Consider the following 26,162-nt stretch of genomic DNA (forward strand, 5'->3'; position numbering starts at 1 on the left):
ATGGCGTCAGAAAGATGTCAGTTAAATCTTTCACATATCAGTCCAACAGAGAAATACAAAGCCGTAATGACAAGACATTTTACAGAAAGCTGCCCAGAGGGACCCTGACACAATGGTAATCAATTATAAACATTAAAGAGAAAGAGCATTTAAAGAATATGGGCTAACAATTAAGCTGACATTATTAAAGTGATAGTTCATGAAATGCTGATCTCACAAAATAACAGACTATAATGCAGGAACCATTTAAATTTAACAGGGAAAAGCAGTAAGAGCAAACTCTTTTTTTAAAGAAAAAAATGTATCTTTATTGAGAGCTGACTAAACCATATCACAAAGTGAAAAGTAATAATGCTAAAATTTCTGACCAAAAATGACAATTGACTATTTTACAAAAAATCCCTATAACAATGACAGAAGTTGAAAAAAAAAAAAACATTTGAAGTTATTGATTTAAGAAATGTAATGTTGTGAGATGGTACAGTTCTAAAAAGAATGCCTTAAAAAAATAAAAAAAAAAAAAAATAAATGGCCAATCCTTGTAATCATCTAAATATGTTGGATTGAGAAGGCCAACATACAGTTATTCTACAAATTTGGTTACGGTTTGCTTTTTTAAAATCCCTAAACCAAGACCAACATTTCTAACACTAACTCCTCCTAAACCTTTAAGCTACATCCAGCAAACTCAGCACAGACCTTCAGACTTTGTGGGCTTTGAACACAGATCTTGGATTTTCTCTGATCTAGTAAGCATGCCATACTTCCTGTCCCATTTGACACAGCACACCCCCCGGTCCACCGTGTGTTTAGTCAGGGTTACTTTAACATGCATGAGGGTCTCTCAACCCTCTCAGTGGACGTTGCGACAGTCCTTAGGCGGGCACATGACTCCAAAACCCTGCAACAGATCGCAGTCAGGCTACCGATTACACAAATGCTAAGTTCAAGGCTCATGTTTCCTTGACGACCAGCTTGACCAGCCTGTCGCAAAGACCATTCTCTCTCTCTGAACTTCTCAAAGTGTTGCTGCCTCACCTCCCAAATCCACAGGTCAGCTATACATCTCACCCCACAGTACAAAAAAGTAGGCATTGTGCTAAGAAACCAGGGTGCCACAGATTCCACTTTCGAAGTAAGTGCTGTGCAAAGTAATCCTCTTAACAAAAACAGCTATCAAGATTTCTTCTAAATCCTGAGGAAAAAAAGTGTTCTTATGAATTGCTTGTTGTTTGATTTAATCATATGTATTTTATGTAAATCTCTTTCATGGTCCATTGGCTTGTTGTTGTTTTTTTAGTTTTTAGTCAGTGAGTTATTGAGATATAAAACTCTTACTGAAATAATTAAATCAAACAAAGGCTTTATCCAACTACACAATCCTTACTTTAATACACGGGGTATACGCTGGCACTTCTAGACATGAAATGTACAAGGTAATGAATGAAAACATGCATTATTGTTGCATTTTTTAATTTGAAGCAATGCAAGTGTAGATTGTTTTCAAGAACCATGTGGTGGATTATGTGGCAGAGGTTAATATGTTGGTGGTTTTGCTTAATGAACAACAAAGTTGAATGTAACCATTGTTGTACCTGTCCTTAGACACCAAATGGATTCCAAACTTTTGAGGATAATTTTCAAATCATCGTAGCAATCTTGTCATTATTAAATTACACAACACCAACTTGAGTAATCCGAAAAGTTATTATGATATAACTTGCAGTCTTGAGAGACCCACATGAATGCTTTGCTTGTTGGGATATAAGTTTGTCACATTCTTGATACCACCACATTATGCATTATTAAAAGACATTACCGCTACCAAACACAAAATAAACTGCAACTAAATAAATATGTGATGAAACTGCATATGAAAGTCTATTTTTAAAAATGGCAAGGGCATCTGATTCTAATGTGATGTAAGAGTGATATTTACATGTGTATTTACTGAAAGTGCTTGCAATCCCCAATAATACAATAAAATTGCAACAGATATAAAATAAATAGTGTTGATCATCTTTAATATTCACATTTAAGCACAAATATGACTATGGAATCAGGTGCCTCATCCACAAAAGATAACATTAGATTTCATAAAATATAGCATAACAAATAAATGAATAATTTTAGGTCTTGCTAGTCATAATGTTGTCACAATTGATGTGGAGGAAGTGGTTTTAAAAGACAAGGCCAGTATAATTAATAGACAGAAACAGATTTTAAAAGCTGAAATGGCTGCAGGGCAAACTATGGTACATCCTCTTATTTTGGTTTCGGATAAAAAGATACATTTCTAACTTCATCCTTTTTATATTTACCTCCTTACATGTAAAATATACACCATAGTAAATATTTCAGAGATACTAAGTTATATTAGGGATCAGTTCTCATCATGTATGTGGAATTCAGTGTTTGGTGTAATCAGATTACAAAGTAATTAGTTACTGTAATCTAATTTCTAAAAGTACATTACTTAAGATGCACATATTTGTAAAATAATATTATTTATGTATAATACATTTGTAGTGGATTGCCTTTTTGAGAAATTACCCTACACTGGTGGAATTTCATGTCTTGAATCACCTAACTGAAATCTTAAATATTAATCACACTATAAACATTGATTAAACATAACAGCTAATTTACCATCATATCTGCAAACTTGCTGTGTAGTTTAATACAATAATTAACCGATTAATGGATAACAGTAATGCAGATACAGGTCCAGAATTAGCGACTACATATAGCCTTTTTCATTGTGATATAATGTGTTTTGAGTAGCTCTACATAATGTATGACTATCTGGTATATTGTGAGTTAAGGAGTGATTTGCAACAAATATTGTATTCTCTAATAAAATTACCTGTTATTCATCGAGGCGAAGCCAGTAGGGGTGTTTTGGGTCTTGAGTCCATGCAAAGTTTACTCAGTTAGATCAACCCATGAGTCAGCTAGAACTGAGGCCAAATGATCAGAGGACAAAAACCCGCAGACGACCACTAGGAGGCGGTAGGAAGCGTGAGTCGCAGGAGCTATTTTTAGACGAGTGTAACCTCTCTGTGAGCCAATAGTTCGATCTCCACATCCTAAAAACACATTTTACTAGACCATTAAATCTGTTTACTTTTAGCAGAACGTTCAACGACAACATCAACAAACAGAATTCATACTCTGCATGGCTGATTTGATGTCTTAAAAGTGACCACTGGACACCTGGCAAATATGTCATCAACTGTGCCAGAAACAGAAGCAGATTTTTTTTTTTTTTAGCTTGCTGCTGTTCTCTTTCTGAGCATAGTGGGGAACAAGAGCTGATTGGATTATAAGGACACACACACACACACACACACACACACACACAAACACACACACGATAATCTTCTTGGGAAAGCAGACTGGACAACATCAAGGGTTTTGAGGCCTTAATGCCTGCAGTGTCAGTAGGCACCAGTAGGTAGCAGTATGTACTATTTAGAAAAGCCGCTTGGTGTCAAGGGCCAGGATCAAAATTGCTCATATAAACATGGTGTTTCTTAAGATGCATTAAGTGTGATTATTGTTCTCCAAAGGGAAGTGACATTCCTTTCCACCTGGTGGGATGGACTATGAAGGACATAGACATAAATTCCAGTTTACCCTCACATTCAAACACCTTCTGCAGATAACAAAGTTTTTATTTAAGTATTTCCTTACCTTAGTCAGATGCTTCTAAAGAACTGTTATCAAAGTGACTAGATAGGCAGGTAATATGTTTGGCAAAATGACACGTTAAAGCATTCCTGTTAATTCATTTGGACATGAGTATGACTTTAATTGTACATCTGAACAACAAAGTCTAATCTGGTCTGTGGAAGACAGCGGCTGAATCTTTGGATGACACACAGCTCATTTCTCTGTTTCCGTGAGTGAAATACACGAGACACACGCGTGTGCAGTGCAGTGTGTGTCTCATTGTACACGTAGCTAACAACTAGTTGCCAGGGGTGTAAAGTAATGACTTACAAATACTCACGTTAATGTAATTAAGTAGTTTTTCCACGGAATTGTACTTTTTTTAAGTAGTTTAAAATTGTAAACATTTTATGTGCTGTAACTATACTTTTACTGCACTATTTTCCCACCGTCAGTGTTTGCTACTTCCCTGTCCTGATTTTATTTTTATCTATCAACGTGATTGGCTAGGGAGAGTCTCGTGACTCCCTTCAAATCAAATCACACGTAAAAAACTTGAACGGCAGCTGTAGATCTGGCGTCAGCTGTGGAGGATGCCTCAAGCACAGTTCAACACCTGAACATCAGGGCCGCACCTGAAAGGGCTTTTCGCAGTGAAAAAGGCCAATTGCATGATTGTGTCATGTGAGTTTAACTTGCTCAAGACGGATATCAGCATTAATCCTGCCTATAATTTGAAGAAACATATCGAGGTTAATTTCATATTTCTGCTTACTAGATTCTGTGTGTCTATAATGTAGCCTGTAAATTAGCTATTTATCACTGAGATTATTGGGTTGATGTGAGAGATAGGGATGCATCGATACCACTGTTTCTCTTCCGATCCGATTCCGATATACCCCATTTTCACACACACACTTTGTCTGTTCTCATTGATAGATGCCAAACATTTCTTCTATGTCAAACATACCTGTGTCTTCATTATTGCCTGCAAGTATCATAAGACTGTTGTGAGTTATCTGTTCATCGTGTCTATACCCTTTCTGGATATTACTCACCTGCTGTTTGCCACTCTACTCAACTGGATTTACTCACAATGTTTACATCACTGTTTCAATCATCTGTTCAATAAACCCTGCTTTTGAGTTCAGATCTCTGCCTCCGTGAGTCTCTCCGTGACACCTTTTAACTTTTAAACCCTCATGCTTTTATTTTGACATTCTGAACTCTCCAGGGTGTCCTGTATGTGTCTGTTTGTAGGAAAGTTCACAGTAGTTTAATTAGCTTCTTATTCGAATTCTGGTAAAAAAAATAAAAAAAAGCACCTGCAGTGCCATTCTAAGGGAACCGAACTGTTGAGCATCTACATCTGAGATGCTGTTTGTGAGTAGCGCTCAAATATTGCGCACAGCGTGAAGGCTAAAAATAGCCGCGGGTGTGTGTAAACAGAGCAGCTCCATTCAATAACGCGCTGGAGTTGAGCATGCATTTTATATATTTATTAAACACAGCCTTTTGTGATTCACAGAGCTATCGCACATCTTCAAGTGGCTTTGAATAAAATGCACGAGTCATATGAACTACTTTAATTGTGTTTTAATGGTTCTTTTATGTCATTTTTTGAGCTTGACAGTAACGAACATGACTAACACACAGTATCAGATTTGGATCGGGCTCATCAGACCGATACCCGATCCGTTTAAAAACGTTAGTATCGGAGCCAATACCGATCGGTGCATCCCTAGTGAGAGATTAAGGCGATAAAACAATCTTGATGTTTATCTGAAAAAAGAGAGATGTCCGCGATATCGATGATAAACTTTTGAGTAATTTTCTATACTTAGACTTTGTTCTGCATTTAGACCAGGGGTGTTCATTACATCGATCGCGATAACAAGACAACCACTGGTTGGTTGATCTAGATAAAATATTAAAGTACTTTTTATTTCCTGGCGTCTGTAGCTGCGTGCTGTTGCACGCAGTTTGTGCACTAATGTGGGTACGCACCTAAACAGCCAAAGACACTTTATAATTCCGCCAATGCCCGTCTTGGTGAGGCATTAATGTAAACTCAGTCGGTTTGGTCTAAAGTGAATGTAAACAATGGGACAAAAAATTTATTTGCATCAAAATGTTGGACTTGAAGTGTACATGTAACTGAATTGAGCACTGTCTAGTAGGCATATGTCATATAAAGGCTATTAATCAAATCTTTATCATGTTTTTTCTAATGCCTGATAGAAAAGTATTAACCTTTGTAGAGCAATACTTCAGGCAGAACATTCCACCAGTCACAAACTTCAGAAGATTGTGCATCATGCATTAGAATGAGAACAGAACTATTTCTGGGCTTAAAAGATACAAGAACTAAATCAATGTGGAACATTGTATCTCAAAAGGAGGACAATGTGGCCCCCCATGTGCAACTTAAAGAAATATTTCACTCAAAAATGAAAATTCTCTTATAATTTACTCACCCTCATGCCATCTGTCTATGACTTTCTTTCTTTAGAACACATATTAAGATTTTTAGAAGAACATTTCAGCTCTGTAGGTCCATACAATGCAAGTGCATGGATGCCAAAATGTTGACACTCCAAAATTAATTTGTGTTCTGCTTAAGAAAGTCATACACATCCAGGATGGCATAAGGGTGAGTAAATGATAAGAGAATTTTCATTTTTGTGTGAATTATTCCTTTGAAGCCCGATGTGGCCCCTGTACCAAACAACTGCTTTACCGCCTATGTGGATTTGCTATCCACAGATTTCAGATGGCAGCCGTAGCCCTAAAAAGACTGTCATTGCTGAGCCCTGTACTGACAGTTTAAAAGAAGGTCTGGACCAAAGGCCCGAAGGCAATCTTATCTACTCTATGAATGATCGGCCAACCTGGTACCTCTGCATGCTTCTGGGTTTTCAGGTGAGAGACAATAGTTTTACATGCAACCAATCTCCAGTTAGTCTTGTTCAGAGACACACGGCTAAACCCCCACAATATGTGAAATGTCTTACAGGATATGCACACATTTCCTTCTAAGTGGACCAGTCTCTCCTGAACTGAACTTTTAACCCAGTGGAACTTTAATGGCATTTAGTGTTGAACTGACAGCTTGAGGGTAGTGTTCTCCTTGTGCCAGGCAAAGAAAAAGTGGGCAAGTAATAAGTTGGGTGGGATTGTGACTATCCCATCCAGCTCTGCTGTTCAATGCATGATCAGAGTGACTTAAGATAAGATTTAAACCCTTAATCCCCCGTGATGCTGCCCTGCATCACCTACTGTCAATTTGTCACGTCTCGCAAATCTACTTATTTTATAACATGCCCCATCTTTCATGGGTGTACAGAGGTAGCATTGTGCTACATCACCCATGCATTGTTGAAATACTCAGCCAGCCTAATGTCATTTAACCTTTGACCTTATGTATTAGCTTTTTCTGATGCGTTTTTCAAGATTAGAGTGTAAAACTAAAAGTGAACACCTCATCTACTGTACACTGTAAGTGAGCAATATTGATTATAATGGGAGAACTCTGCACACAGACAGTTTGCACAGAACTGTGGGCTCAAACAATCATGTGAAACTGTGCGATAGTACCCTCATACCAGGCGCTTGCTTGCAGTATAGATATCTTTATTGATTCAAAGTTCTACGTGGTTATTGGTTGGTGGTTGACTTACTTGCAGTGTAAAACAGTGGTTCTAAACAAGAATGAACATGGTTTGTGCACTATTGTTTTGTGTGGCAAATTATTGGCTGAGAACATGAAAGTTTCAAACCATTAAAACTGACATTTACAAACCAAAATTGTAAAATTTCATACTCAGTTGAAGTTGTGTGAATATTTTCATACAGTATATGCAAATTTGCCAATACTGTAAAAACTGCATATTTGTATGTTGTGCCTAAATAAAGGGTGCTAATGAAGAATAGTTGAGAATGTTGAGAATACACAGCTTCATTGAAGTTTGTTGATCATAATGGGAGTATTCTGATTGGTCGTGTGGTCATGTTTGCTTGCAGTGTAGACAGCTTTGTTATTTATATTGGGAGCATTCTGATTCACCACCACGCTTGCTTGCAGTGTAGATATGGTGTAAAGAACATGAGCAACAGAGACCTTTGGTAATGTGAAGTTAAAGGATTCAGCAGTCAAGTACAAACACTTAATAGCAACCGACAGTACAGTGATGGTTCGTCACACTGCTGGTCGCCCCAACGTTATGTAAAATCTGATTGCGAATTGGGCGTATACAATATATGTTACATTTGTAGATAAATTGCAGCAGTGCATAATGCATTATAAACAAGGTTATCATTGCGTGAATTAAACTCAATCTGCCCAAGATTTTAACCACATTTTTGCCAAGCATCATTTTTTAAAACAATTCTGTCACTGCTCATTTGCACAAACGTAAAAAATGTTGTACTTTGTTACACCGCTGGACACACCCACATCACACTGCCAACATCTCTGTCACTTATGTCCCTTCAAAATGCCAAATCCCATTGAAAATTAATGACTTCAGTTTGCCATGTCTTTGCAAATCGACTTGGTGACCTCCAGCAATTTAATCACTGTTAGTATGAGCACTCAAGGCTTTACTGCCACACTGAGGCATATTATTATCTATTATTCACATCTGATGTTGGGGCTGAGCAGAACATGAGTCAAAATGTTCCACTTACACGTCCGCATGACAGATAGATCAAAGCGAACTGGGAGGGGGGAGAGGGAGGAGAGAAAGGGCAGGAAGGTACATGAGGGACTCGCATCGACGTGAGGAAAGAAGATGTTTGGAGAGTGAAGAGGAGTACAGAGAAGAAGCCTCACTCCTCCGGTATGCTCACTTTCATCTCTCCGGCAACACAGAGGGGAGGAAAAGGCAGGGAGAGACCTGGTATTTCATGTCAGTGAGGACTCTCTCCAAGCCCCCGTCTCTTTTCTGCTTTTATTACTGAAATTTTTACACTAATACACATCCCTTTAGGGTTATGAAATGATGTTCAATTTAAAACTGTTTTGCCCATTGTACTTTGCTTTTGGGAAAAGACACTGGGAGGGCATAAAACCGAATAGCCAAAAAACTATAAAACAACAGGAATTTTAAAATGGTGTGAATTTCCTAATTTATTCCCCCTCGCTCCTGCTGCGTAAATTTTCTCTGGAGCATCATCCCTGTATCCACACCGTAATCGCTTGTCAAAACTGCCATGCTCATGCTCCAATTTTTACTTTTTTAGCCTGACAAATTTATGAAGCTTCCTGCACAGAGTAAAAAAGGGGCTATCAATTCACAACAGATAGGCCAACATCTGTCTTCCATTTCTCTGAAGTCTCCCTGGCTCAGTCAGGCCACATTAAGATTTGCTACATTTTTTCTGATCATTTGTCTTCTCTTATGTCTCGCCCTCATATCCAGAGGGCGTTTGCAATCAACCTAAGCCTAGTGCCATCCGTGTTATCCCTTCATTCCAATCTCTGTCGCCTCATACAGCATTATATACTGGCATTTGGGGGCATCTTGGCAAGTCCTCTCATCCTTGCCGAGCCATTGTGCATCAAGGAAAAGAGGTGCTGCCAAGATCCAGCTCATCTCCACCATCTTCTTCATATCAGGTATGTGAACTGTACTACAGACCACAGTCGGGACCAGGTTCTGTTTGTTGGTACCACTGTTTCTTAATGTGCCAATATCTCTAACCACATACTGTGTAGATTAAATCATGTTTTAAAGACCCTGTGAAATCTCTTGACAAGCACATTTTTTTTGTCCAGTGTTTGATGTATTTCCTAGTGAAGCAGAAAAAAAACAGCCATGAACAATGAATGGCTACTTGGTAAGTGATTAGAAGGGATGTTGATTACCCTCATGAGACCCCTGTATGACTGCTATGTGCATTTTCCATTTCTCCTTTTATTTGTAACAAGTAGCACCTAAGAAACAAGCAAAAAAAAAAAAAAAAAAAAAAAAGTAATTCTAGTGCAAAAACTTTCCTAAAAATGTATGTCCACATATGTGCACAGTTGGACTAAGTTGTGAAATTTTAAGTAATACCAAGCTATTGATAGTCACATTTGTTTTCATCAAATTGTTTTCATGTGTCCAGATGTGTTGGTTATTCATGTTTTTGAGACATAACAGCTGATTTTCTATAAAGCTGAATATATAATTCTGATTAAAAGTAAGGGTCAGCATCATCAAATCACTGCCAACCATGTTAAAAAAAAACATTATATTCTAAAATTCTGAATCTGTGTACTGATTATCATTATCCCATGTCTGCCAAACATGTTGAGTGGTCCAAGCATCATCTGTGGCCTGAAACTGAACATTACAGAGCTGGCTAGCCGAAGCCCACATGGCTGCCTACCCGGAAGCTGGCAAGCAGTCCAGTTCTCTCTCTCTACCTCTCCGTCTTGCTTCTACTCCTCCTCCTGGAAATGGGGAGCCGAGACACGTCCAAGACTGGAGTCCAATAAGGGAGGTGGAGACATGGATTCGGGTCCCCGACACACCACAGACTGCCCCTGATCGAGCAGGGACGTACCGTATACCGGTAAAGATTAAGGGGCGTACATATTAAGCCCTGGTTGTAATCAAACCTCGATTCACCACGGTTTGGTTCATGACAGGGCTTTGGATGCAAAACACAAGGTGATGTGAGGTGTGTGCATGGGGATGTTCACAAATATCCGGTAGTGACTACTGTCATTCAATTTCGGGGCGTAAAGCATAGAGTGGAGGCCGCAGTTAATTCCCGTCTCACCCATCCACTAACTTTGGGGACCAATTGGCCAGGGTTTAAAAGATTATTAAAAGCATTGTGTGTGGATGGGTCCTGCAAACTGAAGTCTCGGTGAGTGATGTGTGACGCAATGGCTGGGGATGCAGAGCAGGGGCCGTCCGCATTTGCTCAGCAACAGGATGATGCAGGAGGGGAATCCTCCGGCACTCCCGCCCTGAGGGGGTTCCCGGAGGGGGATTTCCCTCTAGAGCAGTTGCGTGATGAAACCCTTAGGTACACGTTTGACCAAGTGAGTGTAATCGATGGTCAGCAGCTCCAGCCTGACATCGCCCTCACAAATCCGTATTTTTCAATTATTAGAGACCGGTTGTATCGAGTGACGCAGGACACTCAAACCCATGAAAATACAACCCAGTTGTTAGTCCCGAGGAGCCATCGGGAAACACTTTTCCAGGTGGCTCACATAATCCAATGGCGGGTCACTTAGGACAAGAGAGAACACTGCACCGTTTAATGGCCCGCTTTTATTGGCCGGCATTCACGGGGATGTACACAGATGGTGTGCAGCATGCCGTGAATGTCAGTTAGTGAATCCACCAGCCACCCCAGGAGCACCATTGCACCCATTACCATTGATCGAGGCCCCCTTCGGTTTGTATTTGTCCTGGTGGATTATGCAACATGATATCCGGAAGCAGTGCCTTTATGCAACATCTCAGCATGCAGCTCCTGTATGGACGTCGGCCCCGCGGGGTGCTTGATGTCATACGGGAGGTGTGGGAGAAAGGACATTCCCAAAGCAAAAATGAAATTCAATATGTCCTTGATCTTTGACCAAAGCTACACACACTAGGTCAGTTGTCACAGCAAAATTTGCTCCAAGCTCAAGAGACACAAAACCGGCTCTATAATAGGGGTGTTCAGCTATGGGAATTTGCACCGGGAGACAAAGTACTTGTATTACTCCCCACATCGTGCTCAAAATTACTCATGCAAGGGCCCTTTGAGGTTACACGGTGAGTTGGGGATCTCGATTATGAGGTTAAACGAACAGATAGAGGCGGAGCACGTCAAATTTACCACCTCAACCTCCTTAAATTATGGGGAGAGGCAGTCCCCGTGTCCATGGCGATGGTAGTTTCCGGAGAGGGCGGAGCTCGGGCCAGAGGTGTAGTTCAAAACCGATCCATTCTCCCTTGTGAAGACCACCTCTCACCATCCCAGCTCGCGAGGGTGGCCAAATTGCAAAAGGAATTTGCAGATGTGTTCTCGCCTCTTCCCGGTCATACTAACCTCATACAACACCATATCGAGACACCACCGGGAGTGGTAGTGCATAGTTGGCCGTACCGCTTGCCCGAACATAAGAAAAAAGTGATTTGGGATGAGTTAGAGGCAATGCTCGAGATGGGGGTAATAGAAGAATCGCACAGCAACTGGGCCAGCCTGGTTGTTCTTGTACCTAAGAGTGACGGGTCAGTCCAGTTCTGTGTAAATTACCGGAACGTCAACGTGGTGTCTAAATTTGACGCATGCCCAATGCCCCATATTGACGAACTGCTCGATCGGTTGGGTGCGGCTCAATTTTATTTGACACTGGATTTAACAAAGGGAAATTGGCAGATCCCCTTAACTTCATTATCCCGAGAAAAAAAATGACATTTCCACACCATTCGGATTACACCAATTCGTCACTCTTCCATTCGGTTTGTTCGGGGCTCCCGCCACGTTCCAGCACCTCACGGATAAGAGGCATATGCAGCATCTGAGAGCCGTCCTGAGGTCGCTTAGGTGGGCGGGACTCACAGCAAACCTGAAAAAGTGCACAATTGGATGGGTGGAAGTACGGTATCTGGGCTTCCACTTGGATCATGGGCAGGTAGACCAAGACCAAAAAGGAGGTGAGACAGTTTATGGGCTGGCTGGCTACTACCGAAGGTTTGTGCCTAGTTTCTCTGATGTCACCAGCCCCTTGACTGATCTCACTAAAAAGGGGGCACCAGATCTGGTGCAGTGGACGGAGGTGTGCCAACAGGCTTTTATGAGAGTGAAATCTGCACTCTGTGGTGGATCGCTTCTACATGCTCCTAAATTCTCTCTCCCCTACATTTTGCAGACAGATGCATCAGAGAGGGGGTTGGAAGCCGTGCTCTCGCAGAAGGTGGAGGGGGTGGAGTGGCCCGTACTGTACATTAGTCGCAAGCTCTCTTTGAGGGAGACTAAGTACAGCATGATTGAGAAAGAGTGCCTTGCCATCAAGTGGGCAGTCCTAACCCTCCGCTATTACCTGCTGGGGCAGGCCTTCATCCTCTGCTTGGATCACGTCCTGCTTCAGTGGCTCCACCGCATGAAAGATAGCAACGTGCGGATCACTCATTAGTACCTGGCACTTCAGCCCTTCAAATTTAAAGTGGCCTGAGTCGGGCGGTGGGGGTATGTGGAGTGGGACATGGTCGTGTGTCTGTCACTGGGGAGAGAGGAAGCGGTAAGGGCCATCACCTGGTGATTGTTAACAGTAAGCACCTGTGTCTCATTTCAGCGATGATGGAGACGGGCTTTAAAAGGCCATCGGAGCAACAGACAGATGGAGAGACCAGAAACGCTGTGTGTGTTCTGTAAAGTGTTTAGCTGTGAAGCTGAAAAGCCAATACTTTGTTGTGAAGCTGAAAAGCCAATACTTTGTTGTGAAGTTGAAAAGCCAGTACTTTGTTGTGAAGCTGAAAAGCAATTGTATTAAAAGTTGACTTACTTGGACTGTGAAACCGGCTCCCGTGTCCTTCCTATCCAAACCCCTCTCCATACTGCTTTAGTACAACAATGCAAAAACAGCAACAACATCTGTGCAGAACTCAGTTTGCACAGTGCAATTCTCAAACTTTCAGGTGGGTTCTGATAGCTAGGTTGAGGAGTATGCAGTAGAACCACGCAATCTGCCATACTCTGTCGGGATTGTGCAGCATGACTCCAATAGTCAAATCAAGTCATTTTTATTTGTATAGCGCCTTTCACAACACACATCGTTTCAAAGCAGCTTTACAGAAGATCAGGCATTAGCAAAAGATAAATCTGTAATAACTATAATGTTTTAGAGTCTTCATTGTGTAGTTTGATAAAATATGATTGTGAATTGTTTTAAAAATATGTAATTAAATAATAATTGTATTTATAACCCCAGTGAGCAAGCCGAAGGCGACTGTGGCAAGGAACACAAAACTCCATAAGATGTTGGATAATGGAGAGAAATAACCTTGGGAGAAACCAGACTCACTGTGGGAGCCAGATCCCTTCTGGCTAACATCATGAATAAAATGCCAATATTACTTATGTATAGTGCAAGTCATGGTTTAAAATTATTAAACTAAGTAAGTGTTAAGGGTCAGTGTTTAAAAAAAGATTTTGTATGAACTGTAAGATTAATGACTAATGTCTTTGAAGTCCATCCCGGATTAACTGCAGAAGTTCACATAGATGCAATTGTCCTTGTTAGTTGGCTGATGAAGGGTTTTGTTGGCAATTAATTGATAGTCTATGGATTCCATTTCAAGGGTGTAGTCCATCATCAGACCGAGGTGATGCAGGCAGAGATCAGTTAGGTGCATCGCAGTTCAACCTGGCCAGTAATTTCGGTGAATTCTATCCTAAGTCCAAGGTTCAGGCTATGGCATATGAAGTATCCCATGTCTTATGGTTGGAGTTGGCATCAGTTCATCCTCTGAATTCCATCATAATAGACTGAAGTGATGTTTGGCTAGCACCGGCTGCTATTAGTCATCATCACACAGCGACACATAGCAGTGGAGTCCAACACCAAGCAGGAACGGAGCTGGATTTGGCCGGTTCTGGTGACCTCAGGATAGGAGTCACGAGGTTGAGACAGGGAAACAAATAAAATAATATTAGCATAGATGCCATTCAATTTATTGCAGAGTTATAGATCATGATCACTATTTCTGGTTCCGGCAGACCTAACTAAAGCGGCTTAATTGTGAGTTGAAGGATAAATTAGGTGTATGCCTGGCTAAATAGATGAGTCTTTAGTCTAGGCTTAAACTGAGCGAGTGTGTCTGCATCTAGAACAGCGTTAGGGAGACTATTCCATAGTTTAGGATCCAAATATGAAAAGGATCTACCTCCTTTTGTAGATTTTGATATTTTAGGAACTATTAACAGGCCAGAATTTTGCTATCGTAATGAACGTGATGGAATATAGCATGGTAGAAGGTCACTTAAGTTCTGCGGAGCTAAACCATTCAAAGCTTTGTATGGAGTTAATAGAATTTTAAAATTAATACGAAATTTAACAGGTAGCCAATGTAACGATGATAAAAGGGGGCTAATATGATCATATTTCTTGGTTCTCGTCAGCACTCTGGCTGCTACATTTTTAACCAATTGAAGTTTATTTATCGAACTTGCCGGACATCCTCCCAGTAATGTATTGCAATAATCTAATCTTGAGGTCATGAACGCATGAATTAGTTTTTCGGCATCAGCAACAGAGAGCATGTGTCGTAATTTAGCAATATTTCTTAGGTGGAAGAATGCTGTTCTACAAACATTGGTAATTTGATTTTCAAAGGACAGACTGGTATTAAAAATAACACCTAAGTTCTTCACTGTTGAAGATGATGTAACAGTACATTCATCGGGAGTCAAATTATATTTTATCGGCTTATTTTTAGAGGTTTTTGGTCCAATAATTAGTACCTCTATTTTGTCGGAATTGAGTAGAAGGAAATTTCTGGCCATCCAATCATTTATTTCATTGATACACTCTGCTAATTTGGAGAATTGTGAAATCTTATCAGGTTTTGAAGAAATATAAAGTTGGGTATCGTCGGCATAACAGTGGAAACTTATTTCACGATTCCTAATAATATCTCCCAGGGGAAGCATATACAAGGAGAAAAGCAGAGGCCCTAAAACTGATCCCTGTGGCACTCCATACTTTACTTTTGTTTGCTTTGACAATTCCTCATTTACATAGATAAAGTGGTAGCGGTCTGCTAAATAGGACCTAAACTATGCTAATGCAACTCCAAAAATGCCAACACAATTCTCCAGCCTATTCAAGAGAATGTTGTGATCTATCGTGTCGAATGCAGCACTAAGATCTAAAAGCACTAGAAGTGAAATTCAGCCGCGATCAGATGATGAGAGCAAGTCATTTGTAACTCTGATCAGTGCAGTCTCTGTACTGTGATGAGGCCTAAATCCTGACTGAAATTGTTCATATATACTATTTCTCTGTAGAAATGAACATATTTGGGAGGATACTACCTTTTCTAGAATTTTCGACATAAACGGGAGATTTGAAATTGGTCTATAATTAGCCAGTTCTCTAGGATCAAGTTGTGGCTTCTTAATAAGCAGTTTGATAACTGCCATTTTAAAGTTTCTTGGGACATGTCCTAAGGATAGCGAGGAGTTAATAATATTAAGAAGAGGTTCTGAGATTACTGGGAATACTTCTTTTAAGAGTTTGGTTGGTATTGGATCTAACAAACATGTTGTGGCTTTTGATGTTTCGATAAGTTTTGTTAGCTCTTCATGAACTATGACAGCGAAGGATTGAAGTTGCACGTGAGGAAAATTATGAGACTGTTTTCTGAGGTACTGTGACAGATGATTGTATAATTCCAATTTTATTTCTGATTATTTCAATTTTATCAGTAAAGAAATTCATGATTTACACAAACATTTCTCAATTCTCATACACTCTTTAAAAGGAAATTCTACTGTCTGCTTTCAGTGGGTAGTAATACTGCGACATTAAAACGATAGCTCACCCATCGTTCATCATTTACTCACCCTCAATTGTTCCAAACCCGTATGACTATTTTTCTTCTGTAGAACAGAAAAAGATAATGATAGGCAGAATGTTAGCCTCATGTAAAATAAAGCAATGAAAGTGAATGGTGACTGAGGCTCTCATTCTGTCTAACAACTCCTTTTGTGTTACATGAAAGACAGACAGTCATATACAGATTTAGAATGATTTGAGGGTGAGTACTATGAATGACAACAGAATTTTTATTCTGGGATGATTAACCCTTTAATTGCACCATACAAATAGTGTGAAGTTTTGTGAATAAGGCTCAATCTGTCCACGGTTTTCTTGACCAACCACTGGGCGCCGCCATTCTGATTTTGATTGTGATTGTTGCTGGACTGTTTTTGGTTCCGGTCTCCATATGAAGCTATGAAAAAACTACCAAAATGAGTAATCCAGATGGGGAACAACAGCCATTATAAGTGTTGGAATAAATAATTCCATGTTCCACTTGTACAGTTGTTTGCTTTCATGACAACTTGAAGTAGATAATGATATAAATCTGTAACCAGTGCTGGGTAGTAACAGATTACATGTAATCTAGATTACATAATAAAATTTCTGATAATTCCCCCTAATTCTTCTTTTTTAAATTTTTCCTCCAAAATCAGCCTACTTCTAACAAACATACGGTAAGCCTTTGAGTCTGGAATAGAGGGGGAGGAGAGGGGGAAGGTTGTGGAATTGCACACACAGACCTGATACTAGCTACTTGCCAGTTGGCTATAATTACACTGAAGATGAAATGGTTTCTTAATATCCTAAAATAACCCATTTTAGTTATTATTAGAATTATCTCTGTGTGTCATATAACCATTTGTCACTATGTCTCTGGAAAGGATTTGTGCATTTTGTGCATCAAACTAATACACACCATTTTGGATTCACAATCTTATCCACACATAAATGCCAAACCGACTTCATTAGCACAGTAGTTTTAGTTTCACAAATGGCTTTTTACTGGAATTCAAACAATTATATGTGTCCATTTGCAATTAACTTTTTGAGAGTTTTTTTTTTTTTTTTTTTTTTTTTTTTGTGACATTGATTCACAAATATAACTGGTCTGATTTGTTACTTCACATGGATGGTGTTTGTGATGCCGAAATTGCTGGAGTAAGACCACATTTGTTAAACAAGCCCTGGATAAAATGTCCATACTTTTAGAAACTCTCACATTAGGAGAGTAATCTTCTTCTAAATAGGTATGTTGATAGTGTGAATTATTCGTATCAGTTAAAATGTGTTTTTGTGTTTCATGACCCTTCAAGTGCCATGTTATTTTACTCATGAACAGCCAAATTGCGAGTAAAACACAAAAAATAATATACATTTTCACATTTTGATTTATTTAAAATGAAAATAGGCTTCCAGTAAGAATCTGCAGACACTTTCACGTACAAGTAGAAAGTGGATAATGAGCCTAATTTCACTAGTTCGTCTGCCCGTCCAGCCCTTTGTTTTTATTGGTAAACTAATCTGGCTTGCTGTCTCGGATGGAGGGGCTCGAGATCGAGATTAAATTTGAGGTCCGGAAACCCCTTGCTTCAAAATGGAGTAAGGAAGATTAGGATATTGGAGAATAAGTTGGAGTTGGGGAGGACGTGGGATGCCAGAAGAATTGTCCCGGGGCTATGGTAAGAGGCTGCTTATACATGCTATATATGCTAGTGGCGTGATTGACAGGTCTGAATGATCAGGCTCCTCCCAAACTTTCGTTTAGAACTTCATTTACATAGAAAGGAGGAAATAAATAATATATCTAGTAACATTGATTTATAATATAATATATAATAGTGGCACAACTGTTTAGTGACTTCACCTTGTAAATATTACATTTATGTATCTGCTAAAAGTAAATTTTGTTAACTTTTAGGAGTACACTCTAGCATGTAGATGTCTTCAAAGCTAATGTGGACTAAAAGCCACAACCTCTAATTTTGATTTCATGGGGTCTTTTAGGAAATGGGGCAAACCCCTGCTGAGACCAGCATAGCTGGCCACCAGTGTATGTTGTGTTTTGGACACTGGTCCCCAGCTAGTGTGCTGGTATTTCCTCCAGACTTCTAAACAAGCTTAACCAGCAAGATTTCCTGGGTTAACCAGCTATGACAGAAAGTCCATGCTGGTCAATCAGTTTTTCTGGTGAACAGCATAGCTATGCTAGACCATCACAAAACCGGCTCTAACCAGCATAAACACGCCTAGACCACCAAGGAACATAATGCTGGTTTAAACTGGTCTTTCCAGTTGGGACATAAGGCTTTGAATCATTTGAGCTTGAATCATTTGAGCTGCTCAATGCAATGAAAGGCTTATTACAATGTTTTCTATTACTACTGCCAATGTTTTTTTTTTTATGATTTAACCAGTTTAATAAATAAAAGGAAAGGCCAAGAGGAAAATAATCATCGTTTTATGTCCTCTCAGAATGCCAATTCTTCAAGGGGAAACTTTTACTTTCATCACCCACACCTTGGCTATTCTCGCCCTGCTCAAATGGAGATGCCCAGAAGTGAGTGCCATCCCTCACCCTAATGCCACGGATTCTCCTGCCCTACTCATTAACAGTGATGAATTGTGGAAAGTCTGCATTTGTGATGTACTACTGGAAATATTGTTTAAAACCTGATTGAACTGACTATGTTCCTGTAGCTCAACTGGTAGAGCATGGCTGTAGCAGTACTAAGGTCACAGTTCGATTTCCAGGGAATGCATGTACTGATAAAATTTATTGCTTGAATGCACTGGAAGTCGCTTTGGATAAAACTGTCTGCCACAGCATAACTGAGAAGTGCCAAAACAAGAAATGTGTGCCTTGTGATGAAGTTTGAACAAGCTGAGTTGTGTAAAAAGGACATGTCTCAAATGTAAGCTTTTCAAGAGGGCATGACTATATTTACCTATTATGTGTTCAAAGTATAAGTTGTCGTCTGATTTAAAATACTAATGAGATTAGAGTGCTTCTCGTTTTATTAGTAAAACATTTTCCCTTGTAAAGTTTAAGGTACAGACAGCAGTAGGGATATCCTGATACCATCTTTTGGATACAGAGTATGAGTTTCAATACTTTCTTTTTGGTATCCGCCGATACCTATTTTTTGTTTTATTTTTTGTAATGTTGCAGTTTTCAAAGACAACACTGTGAGACTGATGATTTAAGGACAACATGTTTATTATGTTTCAGTAACAGTTATTCAAAAGACATAATCTAAAAAGTTATTTTAGCTGTCAAAAATGTATCAGAAATCACAAACAAATTTAACAGAAAAAATTTATATAAAAACTAGATTGAAAAGTTTTTAGACAAACTTTAGGTTGGCTTGAAAAAGCCTAGTCTGAAAGTTTATAGACAGACAGACAGATAGATAGATAGGTAGATAGATAGATAGATAGATAGATAGATAGATAGGTGTGTTTTTTACTTGGTTGCTAGGGTGAGCGCATTTGGTTGCTACTCAGTTACCAGGGTGATACTCAAAAGGCTCCTTGCTAGCCTGAGTAAATGATTCAACCAGGAAATCTCTATGATATACTGATGCAGAGATTTGTGTTTTGTTACTTGGTTGCTAGGATAACCCCATCTGGTTGCTAGACAGTTACCAGGGTGTTACTCAAAAGGTTCCTTGTTAGCCTGAGTCAAATGACCCAACCCGGAATTCTCTATGATGTTCTGGTGCAGAGATATGTGTTTTGTTACTTGGTTGCTAGGATAACCCCATCTGGTTGCTAGGCAGTTACCAAGGTGATACTTAACAAGGCTCCTTGATAGACTGAGTCAAACAAGTCAACCCAGAAGTGTCTACGATGTTCTGGTGCAGAGATATGTGCACATGTGTACAGGGGTGCACGTACCCCCATCCCTTAAAAAAGTCATAGCGCAGGTGTCGTAAATAGGCCAGTTGATTTGACACCTCATTTGTGGGCCTATGGCAAACAATGCGGGATGAATTAGGTGCCAAAAAAGTGTATGGAAGAATAATAAGCTTTGCTTCGCAAGCACCACTAATAAGTATGTGAGATTATAATAGTGATGATTTGCTTTGCAAGCACCACTAACAATAATAATAAGTATGTGAGATTATAATAGTGATTCTTTGCTTCACAAGCACCACTAATAATAAGTATGTGAGATTATAATAGTGATGCTTTGCTTCGCAAGCACCACTAACTAGAAAATGTGAGTGTTACCAGGGTGATACTTAAAAGGCTCCTTGCTAGACTGAGTCAAACAAGCCAAATAGGAAGTTTCTACTATGTTCTGGTGCAGAGATATGTGTTTTGCTACTTGGTTGCTAAGGTAAGCCCATGTGGTTGCTAGAAAGTTGCCAGTGTGATACTAAGAAGGCTGCTTGCTGTTCTGAGTCAAACAAGCCAACAGTGAAGTCTCTATGACATTCTGATCCTGAGATACCCATCTAAGCGATTTTGAATGGAAGTCAATGTGGTTTGGTTGCTAGGGTGCTCCAAATGGTTGCTAGGGCGTGGCTAAGTAGTTTCCATGATGATACTTGAAGACTGATTGCTCACCTAATTAAAACAAGCCAACTCTCATGTCTCTAGGACATTCTGATCCGAAGATATCACACTCAGCCATTTTGAATGGAAGTCTATGGGGGTGGTTGCTAGGGTGCCATAAATGGTTGATAGGGCGTGGCTACACCATTTCCAAGATGATACTTAAGACTGATTGGTAGCCTGAGTGAAATGACCCCATATAGTAGGAAATAGTAGGAAAAAACTCCCATCCCATAGTACCCTATGAGACTTTTTGAGACGTTTTTTTGCCCCCCAGGGGTGCACCGTACCCCCCATCCCTTAGAAAGTTCATAGAACAGGTGTCCTAAATAGGCCGGTCATTTTGACACCTCATTTGTGGGTCTACGACAAACAGTGTGGGACTAGTTAGGGTCCGAAATAGTGTACGGAAGAAGAATAATAAGTATGTGAGATTATAATAGTGATGCTTTGCTTTGCAAGCACCACTGATAATAATAATAAGTGAGATTGTAATAGTGATGCTTTGCTTCACAAGCACCACTAATAATAATAATAAGTCTGTGAGATTATAATAGTGATGCTTTGCTTCACAAGCACCATTAATAATAATAATAAATATGTGAGATTATAATAGTGATACTTTGCTTTGCTTCACTTTGTCAATTCGAACCGGTCTGGCCATTATCTGTTGACCTCTCTCATCATCAAGGCAATTCCATCCACAGAACTGTCGCTCACTGGATGTTTTTTGTTTTTGGCACCATTCAGAGTAAATTCTAGAGACTGTTGTGTGTGAAAATCCCAGGAGATCAGCAATTACAGAAATACAGAGGGATAAAGGAAGGCTTTCTTGGAAGAACCACAACATTTTCTTGTTCCCAGACTTTGCGAATTCGACGAGAGAAACGTGATCGATTCAAGGAATGCAAGAAACTCTTACATCAACAGAAGGTCGCCTTTGCACTGATGTTCCCGTCCAAATTGAGAATAGATACTAAGGATGGCCGCAAAATATTTATATGCCCACAGCAAGCCATGTCCTTCATAAAGTCAATGGAATGAGTAAGTCATGGTGTGATTCTCACGTTGCAGCCAGGTGAGCTGAACATTCACTGAACATTCACTTGACCATCCGAAGAAGCTGGGCGCCTTTTTTGTTTCTTTTTGTGCTGGTTCTGCCTAGCGGCTGGAGTTAGTTTTGTGGAATATCACTCCTTCAAGAAACCTTTGCATCGACGGAGGGTCGCTTTTGCACTGAAGTTCCCTGCCTGATTGAGAATACACGCTAAGGATGGCCACAAAGTATTTACCTGTCCCCAACAAGCATTGTCCTTCATAAAGTCAATGGAGTGGGTAAGTTATTGTGTGGTGCTTGCTTTGCAGCCAAGTGAGCCTGACTCACTGAACATTCACTTGACCGTCCGAGGAAACTGGATGCCTTTTTTGTTTCTTTTTGTGCTGGTTCTGCCTAGCGGCTGGAGTTGGTTTTGTGGAATATCACTCCTTCAAAAAACTTTTGCATCGTCAGAGGGTCACTTTTGCACTGAAGTTCCCTGCCAGATTGAGAATAAATGCTAAGGATGGCCACAAAGTATTTACTTGTCCCAACAAGCATTGTTCATCATAAAGTTAATGGAGTGAGTAAGTTATTGTGTGGCGCTCGCTTTGCAGCCAAGTGAGCCTGACTCACTGTACATTCACTTGACCGTCCGAGGAAACTGGGCACCTTTTTTGTTTCTTTTTGTGCTGGTCCGCCAAGCAGCTGGAGTTTGCTTTGTGGAATAACACTCCTTCGGGACAGTTTGTAGATGAATCTGCACGTTCTTAGTGCGCATGCCTCCTATTGGCTGGAGTTTGTTTTGTGGAATATTTTTTGCAGGACATTGGAATGATTAGGTCATCTGCTGCACTCATGAAACAGCCGGCTCATTGAACATTCCTTTGACTGTCTGAAAAAACATTCCTGTTTTTGTGTGTGTGTGTGTGTGTGTGTGTGCTGGTTCCACTAGAGGCTGGAGTTTGTTTTGGGGAGGAACACACCTTCGGGAGAGTTATGTGGATGAATCTACACGTTCTTTGTGTTTATTCTGCCTATTGGCTGGAGTTTGTTTCATAGATTTTTTCTGTTATGTAATTCTGTCTCACAAAATTTGTATAGAATCACCGGACTTGAGCAATCCGACGGCAAAGTTGTCATAGGGGTTCTCATATGTGTACATGGACTGTTTGAGTTTAGAGGGATGGACACCGGTTGGCGCCGTCGTGTGCGGGGTTAATGTGCACATTTTTCTTTTTTCTGTTTGTTTGGTTCGGGGGGAAGTTCGGGGTTTGACTGTTATGCTAATGTTGGAATGTGGTCTTTATAGTTGTATTTTTGACACACAATCTATTTTTTCTCATAAGTCAAAATGTCAAATGTTAATATGAATGGATTGTCTCTCTCCACGTGGAATGAGAATGGATTGGGGCACCCCATAAAAAGAAGGAAAGTTATTTCTTTTCTTAAACGAAATAAATATTATATAGTGTTTCTTCAAGAAACGCATCTTTCCCCGCAGGAAGCTGAAAAATTTGGGAAGATATGGGGTGGACATGTCTTCTTTAGTGCTGGCTCAAGTAAGAGCAGGGGAGTCATTACACTGATAAGTAAACATCTACAATTCAAATGTCTCAAACAGAGTAAAGACAAATTAGAAAGAGTCATTATTGTTTTAGCAGAAATTCAGGGGCAAAGTCTTATTTTGGCTAATATCTAACACTGATGATCAGGGCTTTTTTATAGATCTTAAAGGGATGTTGCAAGCCGCCGGCACCCCTCATGATATAATATTGGGAGGAGACTTTTACATTTACATTTAGATTTACATTTATTCATTTGGCAGACGCTTTTATCCAAAGCAACTTACAAAAGAGGAAAACATAAGTGAATCATCTTAAGGAAACAGTGGTATGAAAAGTGCTGCATTACAAAGTTTCACTAGCATCATAATAGTATTCAAAACAGAATAAAGTGCAACAGGAAATATTTTTTTTATTTATTTATGACTGGTTAAGTGCTCATGGAAAAGATGTGTTTTTAGTCATTTTTTGAAGATAGAGAGTGAGTCAGCTTCACGGATGGAGTTGGGAAGGTCGTTCCACCAATGTGGTGTGATGAAGCTGAAAGTCCGGGAAAGTGTTTTGGTGCCTCTTTGTGTTGGTACAACAAGGCGACGTTCCTTAGCCGACCGCAGGCTTCTAGTGGGTGCATAGCTCTGCTTAAATGATTTTAGGTATGCTGGAGCAAACTCAGTGACTGTTCTGCATGCCAGCATCAGAGCCTTGAATTTGATACGTGCATCAACTGGTAGCCAGTGGAGAGAGACAAGGAGTGGTGTAACATGTGCTCTCTTTGGTTCATTAAAGACCAGACGTGCTGCTGCATTCTGGATCATTTGGAGGGGTCTAATTGCACATGCAGGGAGGCCTGCAATGAGAGCATTACAGTAGTCCAGTCTAGTTATGACAAGTGACTGGACAAGCAGTTGTGTGGCATGTTCAGAGAGGAAGGGTTTTATCTTCCTGATATTGTAGAGTGTAAATCTACATGATCTTGCGGTCTTTGAGATGTGGTCTGTGAAATTTAGTCTGTTGTTGATGGTTACCCCTAGATTTCTGACTGATTTGGAAGGCGTCACTGTAGTTGCACCCAGCTGCACGGTGATGTTCAACATCAGGGTTGGCTGGAAGGACAAGGAGTTCAGTCTTGGCTGGGTTGAGTTGCAGGTTGTGCTCCTTCATCCAGGCCGAGATGTCTGCCAGGCAGGCAGAAATTTGAGCAGTCACTATGGTGTTGTTGGGCTGGAAAGACAAGTAGAGTTGCGTGTCATCAGCGTAGCAGTGGTAAGAGAAACTATGTGCCTGAATGATGGGTCCCAGTGATGTTGTGTATATAGAGAAGAGAAGTGGCCCTAGCACTGATCCATGAGGTACCCCAGTAAGTAGCTGATGTGGCTTGGATACCTCACCTCTCCAGGCTACCTTGAAGGACCTACCTGAGAGATAGGAATTAAACTAGTCAATCACAGTTCCTGTGATTCCCAGCGAGGAGTTTAATCTATTGATGGACACAGTCCTTGATCAAAGTGAAGCAAAAGTGTGTAAGCACCCTAGTGCAACACTGATGCTTCACAGGATGTGTAAAAATCTTGGTCTTACAGATATTTGGAGACTTTTGAACCCATCTGGTTTGGACTATACATTCTTTTCATCAGCCCATAAGATTTATTCTAGAATAGATTTTTTTTTTGTATATATCTAAGTCCCTCATTTCATCTGTTGTTGATTGCTCAATTGGAAACATCTTAGTCTCAGATCACGCCCTGGTGAGTTTTGAGGTGTTGCCACATATGTAGAAAAAGAACTCAGAGTTGGCACTTTAATGTATCCCTTTTACAAAATCCTGATTTCCAACAAATTTTAAAGGCTGAAATCAATGTTTTATGGAGACCAACTGGTCCTCAGTATCCTCTGTGGGTGTGGCTTGGGAGGCACTTAAGGCGGTTCTTAGGGGTCAGATCATACAGTATGCCTCATTCATCAAAAAATCCAAAGCACGAGAACTTGTGGAGTTGGAAGGGAATATTAAAAGTGCAGAGGCAGAGCTGAAGCGCCGAATGTCGTCTGATGTCCTAAGAGAATTGACCCAATTGAAATACAGATATAATACTATTTTGTCGTGGAAGGTGGTGTTTTGGCTATTCAGGGCAAGACAGTCATACTTTGAGTTGGGGGACAAAGCCGGGAAGCTTTTGACTAGATATATAAAGCAGAGAGAGTCTTTTTCTACCATTCCCTCAGTGAATTCTGCTGGTGGTGAAACTTTTACCTCAGCCATTGATATTAATAATGCTTTTAAAGAATTCTATCTTGATCTCTATAGTTCCACATCTTTGTCTACTGATGAAGATATTAGAAATTTTGTGGAACCATTAGAACTCCCTAAACTGATGACTGAGCAAAAAAATTATCTTGATTCTGAGATAACCTTAGAGGAGCTTGGTGAGGTAATTAAGGCCTTGCCTACAGGCAAGACCGGGGCCAGATGGCTTTGCCTCTTAGTTTTTTAGATCTTATGCTACAGAATTGGCCCCACTTTTGTTAGAAGTGTATACGGAATCAACAAAGAATGGAAAGCTTCCGCCAACCATGACACAAGTCCGGATCAATCTGATTCTTAAAAAAGACAAAGATCCAAGTGAGTGTAAGAGTTATTGTCCAATTTCCCTGATCCAGCAAGACGTTAACATATTGTCAAAAATTTTGCCTAACCGATTAAGTAAAGTTATGACATCTCTTATACATATAGATCAGGTGGGGTTTATGCGGGGCTTCAGCTCTTCTGATAATATTAGGCATCTCATCA

General features: G+C 40.1%; 1 pseudogene; it reads left to right on the forward strand.

Moving 5' to 3' along the window:
- LOC127437348 (solute carrier family 23 member 1-like) lies at positions 1–26,162 on the forward strand (annotated as a pseudogene).

The sequence above is a fragment of the Myxocyprinus asiaticus genome, chromosome 48 (assembly GCF_019703515.2).
Source record: "Myxocyprinus asiaticus isolate MX2 ecotype Aquarium Trade chromosome 48, UBuf_Myxa_2, whole genome shotgun sequence".
Classification (NCBI taxonomy): Eukaryota; Metazoa; Chordata; class Actinopteri; order Cypriniformes; family Catostomidae; genus Myxocyprinus; species Myxocyprinus asiaticus.